The 20,908-nt window shown below is 39.7% G+C and overlaps 1 protein-coding gene across 2 annotated transcripts in view; it reads right to left on the bottom strand.

Annotated features, from left to right (window-relative positions):
* KLHL29 (kelch like family member 29) overlaps positions 1-20,908 on the bottom strand; it is a 510,819-nt gene that overhangs the window by 241,112 nt on the left and 248,799 nt on the right. The window lies entirely within an intron of this gene.

The raw sequence follows: 20,908 nt of genomic DNA on the forward strand, positions 1-20,908 counted from the left end.
AGAAACATTTTCTAAAGGAATATCCCCAGAGAATCAGGTCAAAGCTCTCCCCTTGTATTTTAACATGTGAAAAACTTGAAAGCAGCTTTGTTTTAGAAAATTTAGAGGTTGTACACAATATTGATAATTATTATCTTCTGTTGTAGCTTTTGCATTGATTTTAATCCAAGATCTGTTATGCATCAAAGAGAGGTTTGTACAAGTTCCTTTAAAGGAAAGGTTTGGACTTTTTCTTTTATTAAGCCTCAAAAAACTGCCTGGAGGAACAGCATCCCAAAAGAAAGCCAACCACTGTTGAGTATTAAACAGCAGGACACAGAATGGCAGGAGAAAACTAAAGAACTTTCTTCTCAGGTACATTTAGTTTAGGAACTTCGCAAAAAGGAATTAGTTGAATGAAGTATTTTGCTAGCAGATTAATTTATTTATGTATAATCTTTGTAAATTGTCCAAATAATTAAGATTCTGGGAAGCAAAGGAAAATAAAGCAAGAATCAAATAAAGCAGGGGTGTCAAACTGGCGGTCCACTGGTTGGATACGTCATGCCCAAGCGACACCCACCCCAGCTTCATGAATGGAAAAAACATTGTGAAATGTCACATGACAGCAACGTGATACTGTGAGTTTGACACCTGTGAAATAACGCAACAATATCCATATTTGAGAGGTGGGGAGAGATGAGTAGAGAGAGGGGGAGAGAAAACAAAAGAATAATCAATAATTTACATCATGCCTACATAGATGAACCCCAATTGGATATAGAGGTTAAAGGCACTGGACTAGAAACTGGAAGAAACTATGAACTCTAGTCTCAATTGAGGCACAAAGCCAGCTGGGTAACCTTGAGCCAGTCACTTTCTCTCAGTCCTTAGAAGGGGGTAAAAGCAAACTGCTTCCAAAAATCTTGCCAAGAAATCTACCAGGATACATTCAGGCAGTCACCAAGGTTCAAGACTGACTTGGAAGAATCATAAATAAACAGAGAAAACAAAGCAATGACATCACAAATAACACTAGTGTATAGATTAGGTAAACTTTTCCACCACAAATGAAGTTTTTTGCATAACCAATGTTGAACAGGCCTGCTGGCTCCTCTCATAAGTAGTGTGGCTGTTACACTTTAAACTTTACACACACACACACACACACACACACCATTCAAATACAACAAAGAGGCTATTTCTAACTGGTGCTCCTTAGAAAATGTAGCTCTCGCTTCTCTTAGTTTATACCTTCTAGTTTTTCTTGGTAGAAATAATCTGAGCCCCTCATTTCAATGCCATAGTTCAGTTAATTCTAAATAAATCACACAAGCTAACCACGTTGCTTGCAGGAAAAGCCACTGGACAGATAGAATTTTTAATTATAAGCCTAAATAAATCTGACGTGTGAACTGACTTATCGAGTAGCAGTATTTTAAAAAGTGTAAAGACTTGCCATGCAAGCTTGATCTCAATTTTTCCTCAGGAAGCAGGCTGCTAAGCCCACTGTTCATAGAGCAAAGATGACAAACAACTTACCAGTATAAAGAGCCTCGGTGGTGCAGTGGTTAGAGTACAGTACTGCAAGCTACTTCTGCTGCTCAATGGCTGCCAGCAGTTTGGCAGATCGAATCTCAGTAGGCTCAAGGTTGACTCAGCCTTCCATCCCCTTCCAAGGTCGGTAAAATGAGGATCCAAATTGTTGGGAGCAATATGCTTACTCTCTATAAACCCCTTAGAGAGGGCTGTAAAGCACTGTAAAGCTGTATATAAGTCTAAATGCTATTGCTATCTCTCTCTCTCTCTCTCTCTCTCTCTCTCTCTCTCTCTCTATCTATCTATCTATCTATCTATCTATCGGATTTGTATGCCGCCCCTCTCCGGAGACTCGGGACGGCTAACAGCAACAATAAAGCAGTGTACAATAGTAGTCTGATGTTAGAAACAATTAAAAACCCATTAATATAAAAAACCAAACATACATACATACATACCATGCATAGAATTGTAAAGGCCTAGGGGGAAGAGGGCCTCAATTCCCCCATGCCTGAAGGCAGAGGTGGGTTATTTAAGCAGCTTACGAAAGGCAAGGAGGGTGGGGGCAATTCTAATTTTTGGGGGGAGTTGGTTCCAGAGGGCCGGGGCCGCCACAGAGAAGGCTCTTCCCCTGGGTCCCGCCAAGCGACATTCTTTAGTTGACGGGGCCCGGAGAAGATCCACTCTGTGGGACCTAACTGGTCGCTGGGATTCGTGCAGCAGAAGGCGGTCTCTGAGATAATATGGTCCGGTGCCATGAAGGGCTTTATAGGTCATAAACCAACACTTTGAATTGTGATCGGAAACTGATCGGCAACCAATGCAGACTGCGGAGTATATACTATATATACTATATAGTACATGCTATATACTAATTGCCAAGAAAACTAGATGAATGTACATTAACCCTTCAAGGTAGACTTGACTAGGAAATTAAGGGCATGCATTTTTAAAAATTGGTTATGGTAACAGAGTCTTTCTAGTCTGAATGTACTTCCCCTCTCCCTCCCTTTATCTTCATGACAAGTAGGGAGGCTTTTGTGTAAATGTTTTATCAGGTTACAGCTTTGCCCTGAACTCAGATTTCTTTTATCTAACATTTGTCTTGGTAGAGGCTCTTCCTCCTTTCTGTCAAAGTTATTTCTTCTGCCCATTTCTATGTGCCCATGAAGTTTCCAAGACTTGAGATTGGTTTCAAGAAGATTTTATAGAGAAACAAATGTATAAAATTCAAGGGTATCAATGCCTGGAAACCATGGCGGTAATAAACTGCCTCTGTGTTAGAAAAATATGTTTCTAAATAGTGCTGATGGCAATAATTATGTCCTCGCTGCAATGAAATTAGTTAGATCTTATTTTTGAGGCTAACGGTACACATCTCTTTGTTCAAGAACACATTTACCCTGGTAATAATTCAATCCAAATGTTCAAAGGCCATTCTCTATACCTTGATGAACCACCAATGCATTTCATTGGAGCTTGTTTTTGTTTTTTTGAGGCCTATCTAAGAGTTTGCTGAGTTAAATTCTGTTTAAAACAAATATTGTGTGATGAGTCTTTGGCCTTTCTTATACTCCAGGATAGTTACAACTCTTTCTTCAAAAGAAAATATATTTAGACTTAATTCACTGTGTCCTATCCTTCCTAGTTATACATTTTTATGAATCCAGGTAAAGCAAATGGAAAATCTTTAGCCTAAATAGATGATAGATAGATAGGTAGATAGGTAGGTAGGTAGGTAGGTAGATAGATAGATAGATAGATAGATTCTAACTTCTTCGTTACTTTGACTTGCCAGCTTTTAATAGCGACTATAGGTAAACATAATAACATTCCATATCAGGATTGCCTCTGTATGTGTCCCTGATACCAAGGTGCACATATAATCAGACTGCTTCATATAACACATCTGCACATTGAACTCATTGAATCACTTTGTAAATCTTCCCATCTACCACAATCAGTTATTATAGATCAACTGTTGCAATAACATCATAGTCAGCCCCTGCCTCAAATAATGAAATCCAACTGAGTCCAATCCTTTGTCTGCTTACTTCCTTGTTTTTACCTTCCTTCAATTATTGTACAAGTTTACTGAAGCTATTCTTTTGGTCTATGGCCATTTAGCAAGTAATACACAAACACTGCTAATGAGGAACATCATTATTACATTCTGCTGGTAGGTTTCAAAATGACAATGGGAAAGACAAGATATTGGACTACAGAAGACTTTGGTCTGATGAAGTAGGACTTTCTTTCTTTCTTTCTTTCTTTCTTTCTTTCTTTCTTTCTTGATTGATTGATTGATTGATTGATTTGATTTGATTTGATTTGATTTGTATGCCGCCCCTCTCCGTTGACTCGGGGCGACTTCAAAGAATAAAGAATAATTTGCAAGAGGACAATTCTCATTTTCATGGTCTATGCACATCTGCACCATGTCTCTTTGACAGAATAAAGAACCAATTAAAAAGAGTCTTAAAAATGTAATTAATTTAAATACAGTGATACCTCGTCTTACAAACGCCTCGTCATACAAACTTTTCGAGATACAAACCCAGGGTTTAAGATTTTTTTGCCTCTTCTTACAAACTATTTTCACCTTACAAACCCACTGCCGCTGCTGGGATGCCCCGCCTCCGGACTTCCATTGCCAGCGAAGCGCACCTTTTTGTGCTCCTGAGATTCCCCTGAGGCTCCCGTCCATGGAAAACACAGAGCTCCGGAGGTGATATTTCGAGGACTTTGGTGTTTTTGTGATGCTGCGGTTTCACTGATGCTCCCTTCACTGGGAAACCCCACCTCCGGATTTCCGTTGCCAGCGAAGTGCTTGATTTTCCAATGCTGGAATTCCCCTGCTGGGATTCCCCTGCAGCATTGCAAAAACACAGAAGTCCGGAGGTGGGGTTTCCCATGGAGGGGAGCCTCAGGGGAATCCCAGCAGTGCAAAAACGGGCGCTTCGGCTGGCAAAAGGAGTGAATTTTTGGCTTGCACGCATTAATCACTTTTCCATGGATTCCTATGGGAATCATTGTTTCGTCTTACAAACTTTTTACCTTAAGAACCTTGTCCCGGAACCAATTAAGTTTGTAAGACAAGGTATCACTGTATATGTAAATGTTATTTCACAGTAACTGAAAGTAAAAGCAAAGGTTTGAAAACCTGTCTGGATAACGAACCCCCCCAAAAGCACAATATAACAATAATTAACTGATGGCGGGTTTACAAAATAGACAAAAGTAATAGAAAAAGAAGCTAAGGGGCCCTGAGATTTTAGAATTCAAACAGAAAAGTACCTGGCACAACACCCCCCCCCACAACAATTGGTGATAAGAAAGACAAAAAAGTCTAGATATTGGACACAATATCTATCTATCTATCTATCTATCTATCTATCTATCTATCTATCTATCTATCTATCTATCTATCTATCTATCTAATAACTGGAGAAGATGACAAAATAAAAGATCTGCATGTGGAATCCCAAAATATTTGGAGTACCACTTGAATACCATTGACACTGACAAAATCCCTTCAGTCAATTGCAAAATGCAGCTTTAGTTGGAATAGCTTATATCCATCCTGCAACAATGCTTCTAACTCATTTGTCTACCTCAGTTCTTTAAGAAGTACTTGATAGGTACCTAAATGCCAAATCTAGTCTATAAATCTGGCTAATTATGTAACTAATCATAATAATCATCATCATCACCACTGATAAAGAACAAAAACCCCAATTAAATGTGATTCTTGGATTTCAAAAACTCCTGAAGTTTTGGCAAAGCAATAATCTGAAAGGATTTAGAACAAAAAAGAATATAATGAAACAAATATGTATAAATAGAAATACAAACTCATTTCCCAAAACTAATCTTATGTCAAATTTATTATTCAATTTGGTTAATTTGAAACCAGGATTTGATTGACAAGGGTATTAGAAATCAATAGTAGTATTCATTTATACTATATTTTTAAGTGATTGTCATTCTAATTTTGTCAGGGATATGAACGTTGAAAGGAAAATAAATAATCAATGAAGGAAGTCTGAGTTACTTAAAACACTTGACTTGCTAATTACCATCATTCCTGAAGTTCAAAGAGAACTGGTACTATATGTTTATGATTTCTGCTGATCATTGGCAGCTTGTATCAAGCAAAGCTTAAAAGTTAGTTTGCCCACCACTGAGAAATGTGCCAAGAGGAATAAGATCCATACACTTTTTCAGTAGATGATATAATGGGTGTTAAAGACTCAGTGCCCTCCAAAATACAAGTTAGAGTAATCTAACAATTTGATTTAGCAGTATCCAGTAAAGTCCAGTATCTGCTCTATGATTCTTGAGTATAATTAATAATCTAGCTTGTCCATATGGTAGAAATTCCTAATTTTCTAACTTGGCTACTCCTTTCTTATCCAGCATCCAAATTCAGCCCGCTTTCCCAGAACTAACCATAATGATGATATTCACATCAAATTTAGTACTCACCTTCCTTAGTTTGAAACCGAGATTGGATTTCATACTCTCTTAAAAGTTAACCATATTTAGCATTACCCAAAAGTAAAGTATTGATGTTGCTACACAATATTCAGAAGGTTGAGATAAAGAAAGGGGTTGCTTCCAAAAAACCCTGATAAATGTCACATTACCACTAACCAAAGGTAAGTGTGAGGAATATATGACTTTATGTGACTCTTAGGAACCCACTGGCAACTCCCACATCACACTCCCACAGCCAAATCCTAAGATTCTTCTTGCCAAAATATTCCAGTCGTGGCTTTTGAATTTTGATATTCTATTTCTAATCCAAGGCATCATTTGTATTCTTAAAAAACACTGAGGCATCCCATAAATTAATTGCTATTTCCCAGGGGGGAGGGGAAGAAGCTAAGAGGCAAAATGTCCACTGAACTTCTGTGAAATTACTGCAAACATCTAAGTCAAGATTTTAGTTCCAGCCACTCGGATAATACAATAAGACTCCCATGCCTCAAAACCTATTGTCAACCTTCGCTTATGCTGCTGCACCTCTCTCGCTTGGTTGTCAATAGTTACGGGGTGGGTTAGAGATAAGGGTTAGTGGGAGGGAAGCTCACAGGAGGCCATGAAGTGAGATAAGTTTCGTTTTCCTTGGTGCCAGGGGGGGCCTGTTAGAAGAACATTCCAGAAGAGTGACGTGCGGGTGATCATGGATAATAGGGATTGGGCATTTACCCAAGGGGGTTGGTAAAGGGGGATTTGATATATGCTTGTATCGCGCCATTTTCCTCAGACTTTGTTTTTCCTTCGATGCTTCTAGTTCTGATTTTGATAAATTCACTTTTGAACTTTTACAAAAAGGACTCTGAGTTTTATTTATCGTACATTCTGACTGGCAGCTTGACACCTATTCTTTTACACACACACACCCAAATAAAGAATGAATGGTGCAGTGTTAACTATGCCCTTACTTCTTAGATCCCTGCCTGCTTATATCTAGCCATGTATCCCTCATGTAGAAAATCCCAGGCCCCTAGGTTCTTATTTAAAATAGCCTTGTACCAATTCCTTCCAGATTTGATTCTACTTGGTCTCATCTTTGGTTTATTGGGAAATGCTGAGCTTTACTCTGGGACTAGGGAAGATCATTCTTTCCAGCCTTATTTCCAGCAACAACTCTAACTTCCTTTTAAAACAGGTGGCAATAAGAATGATTTTTAGAACAAGGCCCCGTTACATATGAATATGAATCACATTTACACTGCTCAAAAAAATAAAGGGAATACTTAAACAACACAATATGATTCCAAGTAAATCAAACTTCTGTGAAATCAAACTGTCCACTTAAGGAAGCAAAACTGATTGATAATCAATTTCACATGCTGCTGTGCACATTCAACTTTGTACAGAACAAAGTATTCAATGAGAATATTTCATTCAATCCGATCTAGGATGTGTTATTTGAGTGTGCCCTTTATATTTTTGAGCTGTTTGTTTGTTTGTTTATTTATTTGATTTTTATGCCGCCCTTCTCCTTAGACTTAGGGCAGCTTACAACATGTTAGCAATAGCACTTTTTTAACAGAGCTAAGCTATTGCCCCCACAATCCGGGTCCTCATTTTACCCACCTTGGAAGGATGGAAGGCTGAGTCAACCTTGAGCCGGTGATGAGATTTGAATCGCTGACCTTCAGATCTACAAGTCAGCTTCAGTGGCCTGCAGTACAGCACTCTACCTGCTGCGCCACCCCAGCTCATTTATATATATTTTCAATATATATATTGATTTACGCTACTTAATCTTTTTAAACTATCATCATCTTAAATGAATGAATGAATGAATGAATGAATGAATGAATGAATGAATGAATGAATAAATAAATAAATAAATAAATGTGGGCATGCAAAGAAAATGGAAGAGGGCTGGTTCTTATACAAAATGCCTGCTTCTCCCACAAAATATCAGTGTTGTGAAATCTCCAACTAGACTGGAAAGAGATGTTAAGAGGGGCCAAGCTTAGAGTCCTTGCACTGCAGAAAATAGCACAGGCCTGATTTCTCCAAGAATCCCTGAAGCCTTATCTGACCGTTTCTCAAGTAATTTCAGTCAGTCTGACAAGATTCCCGTAAAACAGGTAAGTGACAATAAAACTTCTGCTTGAGATTATTCATGAGTGGTTCTGGTTGCTTCCATCTAACACCGATACACCAGAAGCACCATCTTGCATGGCCTCTAAAGGCCCATCTCCACCTGGATATGTCAACCTCAAGCATGGCTCTGCTGGTTCTTGTCAGCTCTATCAACCAAACAGGGGTCTGCAGTCAACATCTTATTTATTTTGTACAAATAGAGCCCATGTGAAATGCAAGGACATTCTTGAAAATAGACATAGTATTTTAAACACTGAAAAAGTGGAACAGGGAAGGAGGGTGTAGCAAAGGAAGGGGATTGTGGGCACAATGATATCCACAAACGTCAAGTTGGGCATCCCAGATGTAGGTACTCTCTGCGAACTGCTTAATTATATGATACAATGCCGCACTTATTTTCCTTTAAAATTTATTTCTTTGTACAGGACATGGATCAAACCTTATCTCATCCTCTCTTCTCTGTAAGGAAACTACGAAATATATAATATTAAAACGATGGAGTGTGTGTCGAGTGATGCAAAAAGGAAAAGATAATGTAACTAGCATTTCTAAAGTGGTACAAAGCACTTTTTGCACTTGGGATAAAATGATAAAAAAAATGAGCCATATAGCTAACTCTAAGGGAATCCTAATATGAAATATTCCCACTGAACAAGAGGAAAGATGGTGATGATGGGGCGGAGTAAGTTTATATTTTCATTTCCCTCTTGCATATTGATATGAGAAATGATTGAATGCAATATATTCGCTGGCTAACATGTATTTCCAATGGTTTCCGAAGAGAGAGCAAAGATGCATATTTCATATACCATCGCACAATCAGAAGAGATACTGCTTTTCTCTGTATATGTCTCTTGAAAAAAAAAGATATCATTAATCTACTAATCTTTGCCTCTAGGCCAGTTTAAACTGTGTAGAAATTAGAATACTAATTTCTACAAACTGCTTAATTAAATGTTTTATAGAGAAACATCCTTGTTTGAAATTTTCAAACCTGACTTGCTTTTAAGCAATCTAGACTAGAACAATTAAACCCACTGTACCAAATGGCAACCAACATCACCTAATATCTTTCTATAAATGGACTCTACACTAAATTCTGTTTCTCCACTGCACATTTGCTGATTTTGTCTCTCTGACTGATGTTCTACAGCAGAGGTCCCCAACCGCCGGTCCGCGGACCGGGACCGGGCCGTTGGGGTTTTCCAGCCGGTCCGCGGCGCCGCTGCCTATCTGCTGGATACGGGCGATGAGTGGGACAGAGCGGCGCGGAACGCGCCGCTCTGTCCCACTCATCGCCCGTATCCAGCAGATAGGCTTTGAGTTTTTGGCTGGGGGGGGGGGACTTAGGAAGGTCCTACTTCTCCCCCCCCAGCCAAAAACTCAAAGCCTATCTGCTGGATACGGGCGATGAGTGGGACAGAGCGGCGCGGCTTCGGCACCGCTCGTCCCACTCATCGCCCGTATCCAGCAGATAGGCTTTGAGTTTTTGGCTGGGGGGGGACTTAGGAAGGTCCTACTTCTCCCCCCCCCAGCCAAAAACTCAAAGCCTATCTGCTGGATACGGGCGATGAGTGGGACAGAGCGGCGCGGCTTCGGCACCGCTCGTCCCACTCATCGCCCGTATCCAGCAGATAGGCTTTGAGTTTTTGGCTGGGGGGGGGACTTAGGAAGGTCCTACTTCTCCCCCCCCCAGCCAAAAACTCAAAGCCTATCTGCTGGATACGGGCGATGAGTGGGACAGAGCGGCGCGGCTTCGGCACTGCTCGTCCCACTCATCGCCCGTATCCAGCAGATAGGCTTTGAGTTTTTGGCTGGGGGGGGACTTAGGAAGGTCCTACTTCTCCCCCCCCAGCCAAAAACTCAAAGCCTATTTGCTGGATACGGGCGATGAGTGGGACAGAGCGGCGCGGCTTCGGCACCGCTCGTCCCACTCATCGCCCGTATCCAGCAGATAGGCTTTGAGTTTTTGGCTGGGGGGGGACTTAGGAAGGTCCTACTTCTCCCCCCCCAGCCAAAAACTCAAAGCCTATCTGAGAAAGAGATAGCAAGAGAGGGAGAGAGAGAGGGAGAGAGGGGGGAGAGAGAGAGAAAGAAAGGGAGAGGGAGAAAGAGAGATGGAGAGAGGGGGGGAGAGAGAAAGAGAGGGAGAGGGAGAAAGAGAGAGGGAGAGAGGGGGGAGAAAGAGGGAGAGGGAGAGAGAAAGAGAGAGGGGGGAGAGATAGCAAGAGAGGGAGAGAGGGAAAGTGGGGGGAGAGAGGGGGGAGAGAAAGAGAGAGGGAGAGAGAGAGAGGAGATAAAGGAAGAGGAGAGATAGAAAGGAAGAGAAAGAGGGATAGAAAGAGAGTGAGAGATGCTCAGTGAGCCTTTCTTTGAAGTTGCCTTTCTTTCTTTCTTTCTCTCTTTCTTTTGCTCTCTTGCTCTCTTGCTCTTTCATTCTTTTCTCTCTCTCTTTCTTTCTTTCTTTCTTTCTCTTGCTTTCTCTCCTTCCTTCCCCCTTCCATTTCTTTCATTCCCCCTCTCTATTTTTATTTCTCTTTCATTCTCTTTCTTTCTTTCTTTCTTGCTCTTTTTCTTTCTCTCTTTTACCTTCCCTTCCTCTATTTCTTCTTTTCTTTCTCCTTCCTACCTTCTTCCCTCCCTCCCTCCCTTCAGTCCTTCCTCTCTTACTCTCCCCTTTCATAAGTTTCCTTGCTTCCTTCCTCTGTTCCTGTCCCTTCCCCCTTTCTTTCTTTCTTTCTTTCTTTCCTTCCTTTCCTCCCTCCATTTCTTGCTTTCCTTTTCCTTCCTCCCTTCTTTCCTCCCTCATTCCCTTCTTTCACTCCTTCCTCTCTTACTCTCCCCTTTCACCCCTCCCCAAAGAAGGTAAATTTCATACATAATTGGTATGTCGCAAAATAAATTATTTTTAAATGGCGGGGAGGGGGGCCCCCAGACACTTAGGCTGTATGGGGCCCCAAAATTCCTGATGGCAGCCCTGGCTCCACCCCTCCATAACCCCACCCCCATATGACCAAAGCCCCCCCCCCCACCGGGCCATGGAAAACTGGTCTAGCTTAAAGCCGGTCCCTGGTGCAAAAAAGGTTGGGGACCTCTGTTCTACAGCATGGGTGTCAAACTTGCCACATCACGTTGCCATCCTGGGACGTATTGTGCCTTTTTTCCCCTTCATGAAGCTGGGGTGGGCATAACTTCTGTGTAACACATCTGGCCTGTAGGCCGCCAGTTTGGCACCACTGCTCTACAGCAATGTTGCTTAATAATAATAATAATAATAATAATAATAATAATAATAATAATAATTATTATTATTATTATTATTATTATTATTATTATTAATTAGATTTGTATGCCGCCCCTCTCCATAGACTTGGGGCAGCTTAAACTTTTTTAAAAGTTAAGTTTAAAAGAACTTTTGTTGCATCTTATATTTTCAATAATTACTGTATTCAAAATTAAAATTGATGTATTTGTAGAATATTTATTTATTGAATAGTGTAAAAATAATATTAAACTCAGCAGATATATAACATTTTTATAAAAAGAACCTTGTGGTTTTTTAAAAAAAATAAAGGTAATCAAGAGAATGACATTGTTTTACATTTTTGTAAATAACTCCAGTATCTGGCAAATTATTTTGATTTCATGGATGCTGAGAAGGTCTCAGAGGACGCCTCCCCCAATGGGCCGAAAAGCAACATTTTTAGGAAATACTCATCTACACAATAAAATTTAGAAAGCTGAAGGGAATGTGGTTAGGACAGTGCATTTACTCAACTGGTAAACTGCACTCTGATCCCAAATTTTACAACAGTCCTTTTTTCTGAAATAAATATTTACTAGTCAGATTATCTATTCATAACAGTAATCCTTTGTTGTTCTATTGCCATTTACTGCATGTTTGAGTAACAAACACACACAGCTTCTAAATTCCTATTTAATATAGCACTATTGTTTTCAACAGAGCACAATGCCCCTTTGTAGAAATATAAATGCTAAACAGTACAGAGAAGCCTACCAGCCATACCATAGAGCCAGTTACAATTTTTATACTAACTCCCTTTTGTAAGGAGGATGAGCAAACACACGACGGCACCATCCCATCGTACATTTGCTTATCTTTGGACTAAAACTGAACAGAGGGCTTCTGTTCAAAGGTCAAAGGCCACAATGGGAAAATGGTATCAGAATAATTGGAATCCATTCATATTGGCTGACTATAGTTGGTACAAAAAAATAATCACAGCAAAATACTTAGGTAGCCCTGTAGAACTTATGTAGCATGTTGGAAACAACATGCAACTAAATAGAAAATGGAAGAAAGAACACAGAAATATAGGACTGGAAGGAACCTTAGAGGTCTCCTAGTTGAACAACTGCTCACGGAAGGACACCTTATATCACCTTGGTCAAATGTTTCTCCAATCTAATTTTGAAAAGCTCCAGTTATGAGTACTGTACCCATAAAGCAAATAGTGTGACGTGCTCACTTTAGCTTCTGCTCTGGCAATCTCACACTACTGACTAGAGCCTACAAAACCTATGCCAGACCCATTCTCGAATACAGCTCATCTGTCTGGAACCCACACCACATTTCAGACATCAACACTATCGAAAACGTCCAAAGATATTTCACCAGAAGAGCCCTTCACTCCTCCACTCGAAACAGAATACCCTACGAAAATAGACTATCTATCCTGGGTCTTGAAAGCTTAGAACTGCGGCGCCTAAAACACAACTTAAGTATTGCCCACAAGATCATATGCTGCAACGTCCTTCCGGTCAACGATTACTTCAGCTTCAACCGCAACAACACAAGAGCACACAACAGATTCAAACTTAATATTAACCGCTCCAAACTTGACTGTAAAAAATATGACTTTAACAATCGAGTTGTCGAAGCGTGGAACTCATTACTGGACTCAATAGTGTCAACTCCCAACCCCCAACACTTCTCCCTTAGACTCTCCACGATTGACCTCTCCAGGTTCCTAAGAGGCCAGTAAGGGGCGTATATAAGTGCACTGATGTGCCTATCGTCCCCTGTCCAATTGTCTTTCCTTATCTCATATATCATATATATTACCTCCTTATCTATCTATATCTATCTATCTATCTATCTATCTATCTATCTATCTATCTATCTATCTATCTATCTATCTATCTATCTATCTGTCAAATGTTTTTAGCTGGAATTTTAAAATTAAGGGAGACTAGGATGGTCCCATTTCGGCATTGTTCTGGCCTCATCAGCTAGCCACACCCTTCCTTACTGGGATTCGATCTGGTAGCCTCTGCCTTGTAAGGCAGAGAATTAGCAGTTGAGCCATCAGACCTGATCATATATATTCTCTCCTTATCTCTTATATCATATATATTCTCTCCCTCCCATCTACTTCTCTTCTTTTTACTTTCTATCGTTATATATATTACTTAATGTCTATTCTCTTCCATATGTATTGTATATTGGACAAAGAATAAATAAAAATAAATAAATAAAAAACTTTAAATGTTTCTTCTCTGCAGGAAAGTAACAAACATACCAGTACCTGCTGAATTTCTTGAACCAATTCAGAGTTTATGCTTTTTGCCTTCCCCAAACACTAAAGACCTGGCTCCTCCCACCACACAAGGTTTGGGAAAGAGAGGTAGACAAGAGGATTTAATAAGGATTTTAACAAGGCATGTGGGAGCTTAACTTTTGTGGCAGATTTTTAATCATTTGTGGTTTTAATAGATATATGTATTCTTTTATTTTACTATTAATGTTTTAATTGTTAATTGGGAGCCACCCAGAGTTTGATATAAGATGCTATATAAATGCTTTCAATAAGATAAATAAATATGGGAACAAATAAATAGGCTGATTAAAATACAGGAAGGCAATTAGTGATTTGCGAATAACATGTCTAATCTAATAACAAAAATGGATGACTGAAGACTGTACTGTTAGGGGACCAAAAGAACTCCAATACTGCATTTTAAAGCCCATAACATTTTCTTTCCCTTAATCTTATCCAGATTACATTATTCAAACTATATTAAAATGTTATTTAACATAAATCGGCATGAAGAATTGCATTGTTCCTTCTAATCTGCTTTTATCAAGAAGTGTGCATTAACCAGCCTGCCTACAATTCATTAAGCCAAATTCCCTGTGTCTGGTGGAAAGTTTCACATACAAGAACCTGAACTACTAATGGTCAAAGCCCGTGATGGCAAACTTATGGCATGCATGCCACAGGTGGCACATGGAACCATATCGGAGAGCATGCAAGTCTCTGCATGCAAGCTCTGGTGCGCACATGCATGTTGGTCAGCTGATTTTCAGCCTTGTGAAAGGCTGTTTCGCTCCCTGAAGGCAAAAAACAAAATCACCCAATGGACAAACCATAAGTTTGCAAAAATGCACTTCCAGTTTGCCGTTGTGCTGTTTTTTGTACTCCAGAGGGTTCAGGAAGCCTCTCTGAACCCTCCAGAGTGCAAAAAAAACAACACAATGGCAAACCGGAAATGTGTTTTCCCGAACATCTAGTTTGCCCTTTGGGGCATTTTTTTCATATACCAGGCTTCAGTAAGGCCTGTGCGCATGTGCAGGGGGCATCGTTTATTTATTTATTTATTTATTTAATTTATTTATTTTGTCCAATACACAATGAGGGTTTTAGTGGGTCTATATCAATATACACATAGTAAAATACATGATGAAGGTTATAGAGGAGATACTCATAGTAAAATATATCTAAGAAAGAATAGAAAAGAAGATATAGGAATAGAATATATCAATGAAAGAATAGAAGAAGAGATATAGGAATAGAGGAAAGGTATAGGAGATATAGGAGAGCAATAGGACGGGACAGAAGGCACTCTAGTGCACTTCTACTCGCCCCTTACTGACCTCTTAGGAATCTCGATAGGTCAACCGTAGATAATCTAAGGGTAAAGTGTTGGGGGTTTGGGGATGACACTATGGAGTCCGGTAATGAGTTCCACGCTTCGACAACTCGGTTACTGAAGTCATATTTTTTACAGTCAAGTTTGGAGCGGTTAATATTAAGTTTAAATCTGTTGTGTGCTCTTGTGTTGTTGTGGTTGAAGCTGAAGTAGTCGCCGACAGGCAGGACGTTGCAGCATATGATCTTGTGGGCAATACTTAGATCTTGTTTAAGGCTTCTTAGTTCTAAACTTTCTAGGCCCAGGATTGAAAGTCTAGTCTCATAGGGTATTCTATACATGAGGAGGGAGGGAAAGTGGTGGGCATGTGCATGCTTGCTAGCATACCTACACATCCTCTTTTGGCACATGAACCAAAAAAGGTTCGCCATCACTGGTCAAAGCAAATTGGCGGTAAATACGAATTAATGGAATTTAGATGGGCTGGATTTAGAACTCTTGTGGGTGCAAAGGGACTCAAGACTGATGATACATTTGACTCCTCCCTCAGGCTCAGCCTAGTCATCTCCTATATTATATTTTCATATCAAAATGCTTTTCATCAGTTCTGGGAGACTTACTGTTAGTCATCTTTTATTCAACCAAATACTGAGGGTTGCCAGAATTTAGATATATTTCTTACCGTTGATCTAGCATGCAAACCCCTGCTATAGTGATTCTCAACCAGTGGGGCACGTTTGAGATTGGACTCAGCAGTAATCTAGGGCCATAATGGTGAAGTTATGGCACTAGTGTCACAGGTGGCATGCGGAGACATATCTGTCGTTATGCGAGCAGCTGCCCTAGCTCTGCTCCAGCGTGCATGTGCGTGCCAGTCAGCTAATTTTTGTCTCACGCAGAGGCTGTTGGAGGGTGTTTTCAGCCTTTGGAGGTGTAGGGGAGGGCATTTTTGCCCTCCTCGGGCTCCAAGAAATTCAGAGCATGGGCAGAGCAAAAACCAGGCCTACTGGGCCCACCAGAAGTCAGGAAATGGGGCAGTGGGGTTTCTCATGCACTGGGAAGCACTGGGGGGCTGCATGCGCAGAGGGGCAGCGTACATGGGGAGCACTGAATTATGGGTATGGACTAGCATGTGCATGCAATAGCACACACATGCACACTTTCGGCACATGAGGAAAAAAAGTTTCGCCATCACTGATTTAGGGGAACATTAAAATCAACAGAACTTAAAGTTCAACTTAAACTCTGATTTAAGGTCCAATAAATATACACACATCATAGTAAGGATTTCAGGTGAAGATGGCTGACTGACCAGTCTGGAAAGCTCTCCTTCGGACTGAAGCTTTTTCAATGTACTGGGTTCCATGAGTTTTCCTAGTTTAGGAAGACCCCAGATTCATCCCACAACATTTCTTGTAGTGGCACCCACAAGAAAACTATTGAGTGATGCTCCTAAGTACCCCGGTGAATCACCCATAAACTGGGAAGCAGGTAACTTCATTGTTGGAAAAGCAGCTGTTGAATTTATTTTTCAAACTGACAATAAGTCTCGCCTTTCAAGTTTTAAATACTTTGATTCTTATCTTTATTAAGTTAAAAGTCACTTTTCAGGGATAGTCTGTTAACCCTTTTGAAAAATCTCTACCATTTCATGGATATTGGTATTGATAGGAACAGTGTTCCCTCTAATTTTTGGGGGGGCTGGGCGGAAAAGTATAGTGTCTGAGCGGCAGTCTCTTCGGGACTGGGTGGCACAGAAATAATAAATAAACAAACAAACAAACAAACAAACAAACAAACAAACAAATAAAAAACCCACCCTGTTTTGCCTCAGAGAATTTCAAAATAAAATACTGTACTGTGTGTCTATAACAGTGAGCTCATAATAGGGCAACTCTATCAATATCAAAATGCCACTTAAATAGTTGAGCTAGTTTCAAACTAGATTTTGATTTTCTTTCTCTCTTCCTTACTCCCATTCTTTTTCTTTCTCTTTTCCTTCCTCTCTTTTTTCTATCTGTTTCTCTCTCTTCCTCTCTTCCTCTCTCTCTCCTTCCCTCTCACTCTTTCCCTCTCGGCTTCTGGGCAGGTTTGGAAAACTCTGAGTTGATTATGATTTTTAAGTGAGCGATTGCTCACTGCTCAGCTTAGAGGGAACTATGGATAGGACGACTGCTGGAAGTAAGCTAAAATAAGGAAGTGTGCAATATATTTTTTCTTTCTATTTTTGATGAAGAAACATAAGGAGTTTTATTTTGTCATTTCCATTAATTTGCCACTTTTATTTGACACTGGGAACTGTAATTTTCAATTTTGGATTGCTTGTTGTGGGAGGCTGAAATCTTCCAATTTGAATGGATTCTGGTTGACCAGCTGATCTACAAAAAAAACCCTTTTTTTTCAAAAAAAAAATTCTTTGACCATTAGAGGGAGCTAAAGAATAGAAGAAGATAACAACATAGAAGGATCCTAAACTAGATAGAAATTGCAAAAAAATATTTTGAAGTAGTATTTAAACAAAATAATTCACTCTAGAGATTAACTAAGTTCCAAAGATGTCATGAAAGAGGTGCAAAAGGAACAAATTAGTTAAATAATTAGAAGAAGGATGTGTAAGTAACCAAGTACAGAAAGTACAGAAAGTTACCAAACCACAGTAGCTACTGCACAAATATTTGACAATGCAAAGGACTTAATTATAATTTTGGAATATAAATCCGACACAAACAGCCTCTGTTTGTGGTTTAATTATATATAAATGGTTTAATTACAAGACCCTTAGTGCAACTGAAAGAAGAGTTACAAGTAAATCTACAAGTAAATTGGAAACTCCGCTTCAAAATCAACATGAAAATTGACAATTTTAACATACTGTATTTTTTGGACTATAAGATGCACCGGAGTATAAGATACACCTTAGTTTTTTGGGAGGAAAATAGGAGGAAGAAATCTGCCTACTACTGCTATTCAACTGGCCAGTGTCCTTAGTCTGGTCAGCTTCAACATATTATTTTATCCCCTGGTTACGGTTTAAATAAACCCTTATTCAGAGAGAGTAACAATGAAAAAGCTTGCAAACAGGTAAGAGCTGGGAACATCGTTAGCACCTCATTGGGACTGGAAAGAAACATTTGGAGCAAGTAGAGCAATGAAAAAAACCTGCAAAGACTTAGGGCTTGGAAAACATTCTTCGCAAAGAGTAACAATGAAAGAGCTTGCAAGCTGGTAAGAGCTAGGAACATCGTTAGCACCTACTGGGGGGGGGCTTCGAAAAAAGCTACATTTGGAGTATAAGATGCACCCAAATTTTCAGCCTCTTTTAGGGAGGAAAAAGATCCATCTTGTACTCCGAAAAATACGTACTTGTTTTAAGTCATTTTTCATATTTTTGTTGAGAAAGAGAAAATTATATTCATTTAATAGAATTTCAAAAGAAGAAAAGTATTTTATTTTATGACAAGCTGTAATTTGTGACTTAAATTTAATAAGTTAATTGGAGTTAGTATGGATTTAATTATATATGGAATTAAAAATAGTTCCAGTGCATTCTTTTGTGGTCATAGAATGGGTTTGAGAATGGAATTTTTTTTGACCTTTCATTTTTGCTTTTTTCTATATAACACTTAAGCAATTTCTAAAATTTGCAAAGTATTATTGAAAGTGAATTTGAAAGTATGCGTGTTAAAATTGATTTTAACATGCTAATTGATTTTAATTATAAAGGTGATTTTTTAATTAAAAGAAACATTTAGAAGCCCCAAAGGAAATTTATTTATTTATTTATTTAAATTATTTATTTATTTATTTATTTATTGTAGATCATGATAGTTTAAAAAGATTAAGTAGTGTAAATAGAAATATATACTGTTCAAAAATATAAAGGGAACACTCAAATAACACATCCTGGATCTCAATGAATGAAATATTCTCACTGAATACTTTGTTCTGTACAAAGTTGAATGTGCACAACAGCATGTGTAATTGATTGTCAATCAGTCTTGCTTTATGTTTTTGAGCAGTATATAATTTTCCACAATGGGGGGGGGAGGGGGAAGAAGGGAGGGAAGGATGTAATCAAGGTGGCAATCAATATAAACCTGTTTTAAACAAAGATATTGTATTTTGGTCTTGCTTCTAATTGGATATGGCCTCCCCCTCCCTCCCTGTTGTAGTTTTCAATATTTCATTACTAATACATAAATATCTGTCTAGTTCATTTTTAATATTCTTTATCTTATCTAAAGTATTAATCATTCTGCCCAGTGTTATGTCATCTGCAGACATAATAAATGTCCCCTTATCATTAATGAAGCTCATGGTGCATTTTGCTTCAATGAGATTGTTGCTTAGCATGTTTGCTGCTATCCCTCTAGAACAGTGTTTTTCAACCAAGGGTTCCGCAAGGGCCAGCCAGGGGTTCTGCGACTTAAATGATTAAAAAAAATATCGACCAGGACTGTATCACACAGCAGCAGCAACCCTCGTCACCCCCTCAGGTCTGGGCTTTTATTGCCCCCGCCGGTTCGTTTCTCCACTGTCCCTCCTCCGCCTCTTCCTCCTCCTCCTCCTTCACCGGCATCTCCCACAGCAGCTGACGTTAACGGAACCCCCCCTCCCCAGCAGCCTAGGTGGAGGAGCGGCTCCTTCTCTCCTCTCTTTCTTCGTTCTGGCTAGAGAGGAGAGAAGAGAGATGGGGGTCTCTCTTTCTTCGTTCTGGCTAGAGAGGAGAGAAGAGAGATGGGGGTCTCTCTTTCTTCGTTCTGGCTAGAGAGGAGAGAAGAGAGATGGGGGTCTCTCTTTCTTCGTTCTGGCTAGAGAGGAGAGAAGAGAGATGGGGGTCTCTCTTTCTTCGTTCTGGCTAGAGAGGAGAGAAGAGAGATGGGGGTCTCTCTTTCTTCGTTCTGGCTAGAGAGGAGAGAAGAGAGATGGGGGTCTCTCTTTCTTCGTTCTGGCTAGAGAGGAGAGAAGAGAGATGGGGGTCTCTCTTTCTTCGTTCTGGCTAGAGAGGAGAGAAGAGAGATGGGGGTCTCTCTTTCTTCGTTCTGGCTAGAGAGGAGAGAAGAGAGATGGGGGTCTCTCTTTCTTCGTTCTGGCTAGAGAGGAGAGAAGAGAGATGGGGGTCTCTGTTTCTTCGTTCTGGCTGGAGAGTAGAGAAGGAGTGGCTCCTCCGCCTCGGCTGCCGGGGGGCTTCTGTTAATCGTTGGCTGCTGAAGAAAAAAGGTTAAAACAAAACAAACAAATAAAAAAATAAACATCCTAGGGAGTCCCTTGCTAGCTTAAAGTGGAGAGAAGGAGGCTGTTGGAGGAAGGATGGGCTGGCTCTTAACGTTTGAATAACTTTACAATCTTTCATCGCACTCAACCTGCGCTTGAGGTAAACAAAAAACAAACAAACCTGCACCTTCATTCCCCCCCCCCCTTTGGCTCCAAAGCTGAGATGTTTGCAAACCATCTTTAAAAATGAAAAAGTGCAGCATGAGGTAAGACTTTTTTTCCCTCCGAAAAGGCAAGCTTGCCAGGTGAGACTGAAAGAGACGTTGGCATATAAATCAAATAAATAAATAAATAAATAAATAAATATCCATTGGTATCGTTTCTTGAAAATGTGGAAATGTGGACTTCCAAATTCCAATAATAATAATAATAATAATAATAATAATAATAATAATCCACTGGAACTTGTGCCGGAACTACCATTTACCAGTGGCAAAGAACTGGTGGGATCATAAGCCTGAAAAAGTGGTCGAAAATGAGCAAGCAAAATTACTGTGGGACTTCCGACTGACCAAATTCTGAAGCATAACACACCAGACATCCTGATTGTGGAGAAAAAGAAAGTATTGATCATCAACATCGCAATCCCAGG

Source organism: Erythrolamprus reginae, chromosome 1 (genome assembly GCF_031021105.1).
Source record: "Erythrolamprus reginae isolate rEryReg1 chromosome 1, rEryReg1.hap1, whole genome shotgun sequence".
Lineage (NCBI taxonomy): Eukaryota > Metazoa > Chordata > Lepidosauria > Squamata > Dipsadidae > Erythrolamprus > Erythrolamprus reginae.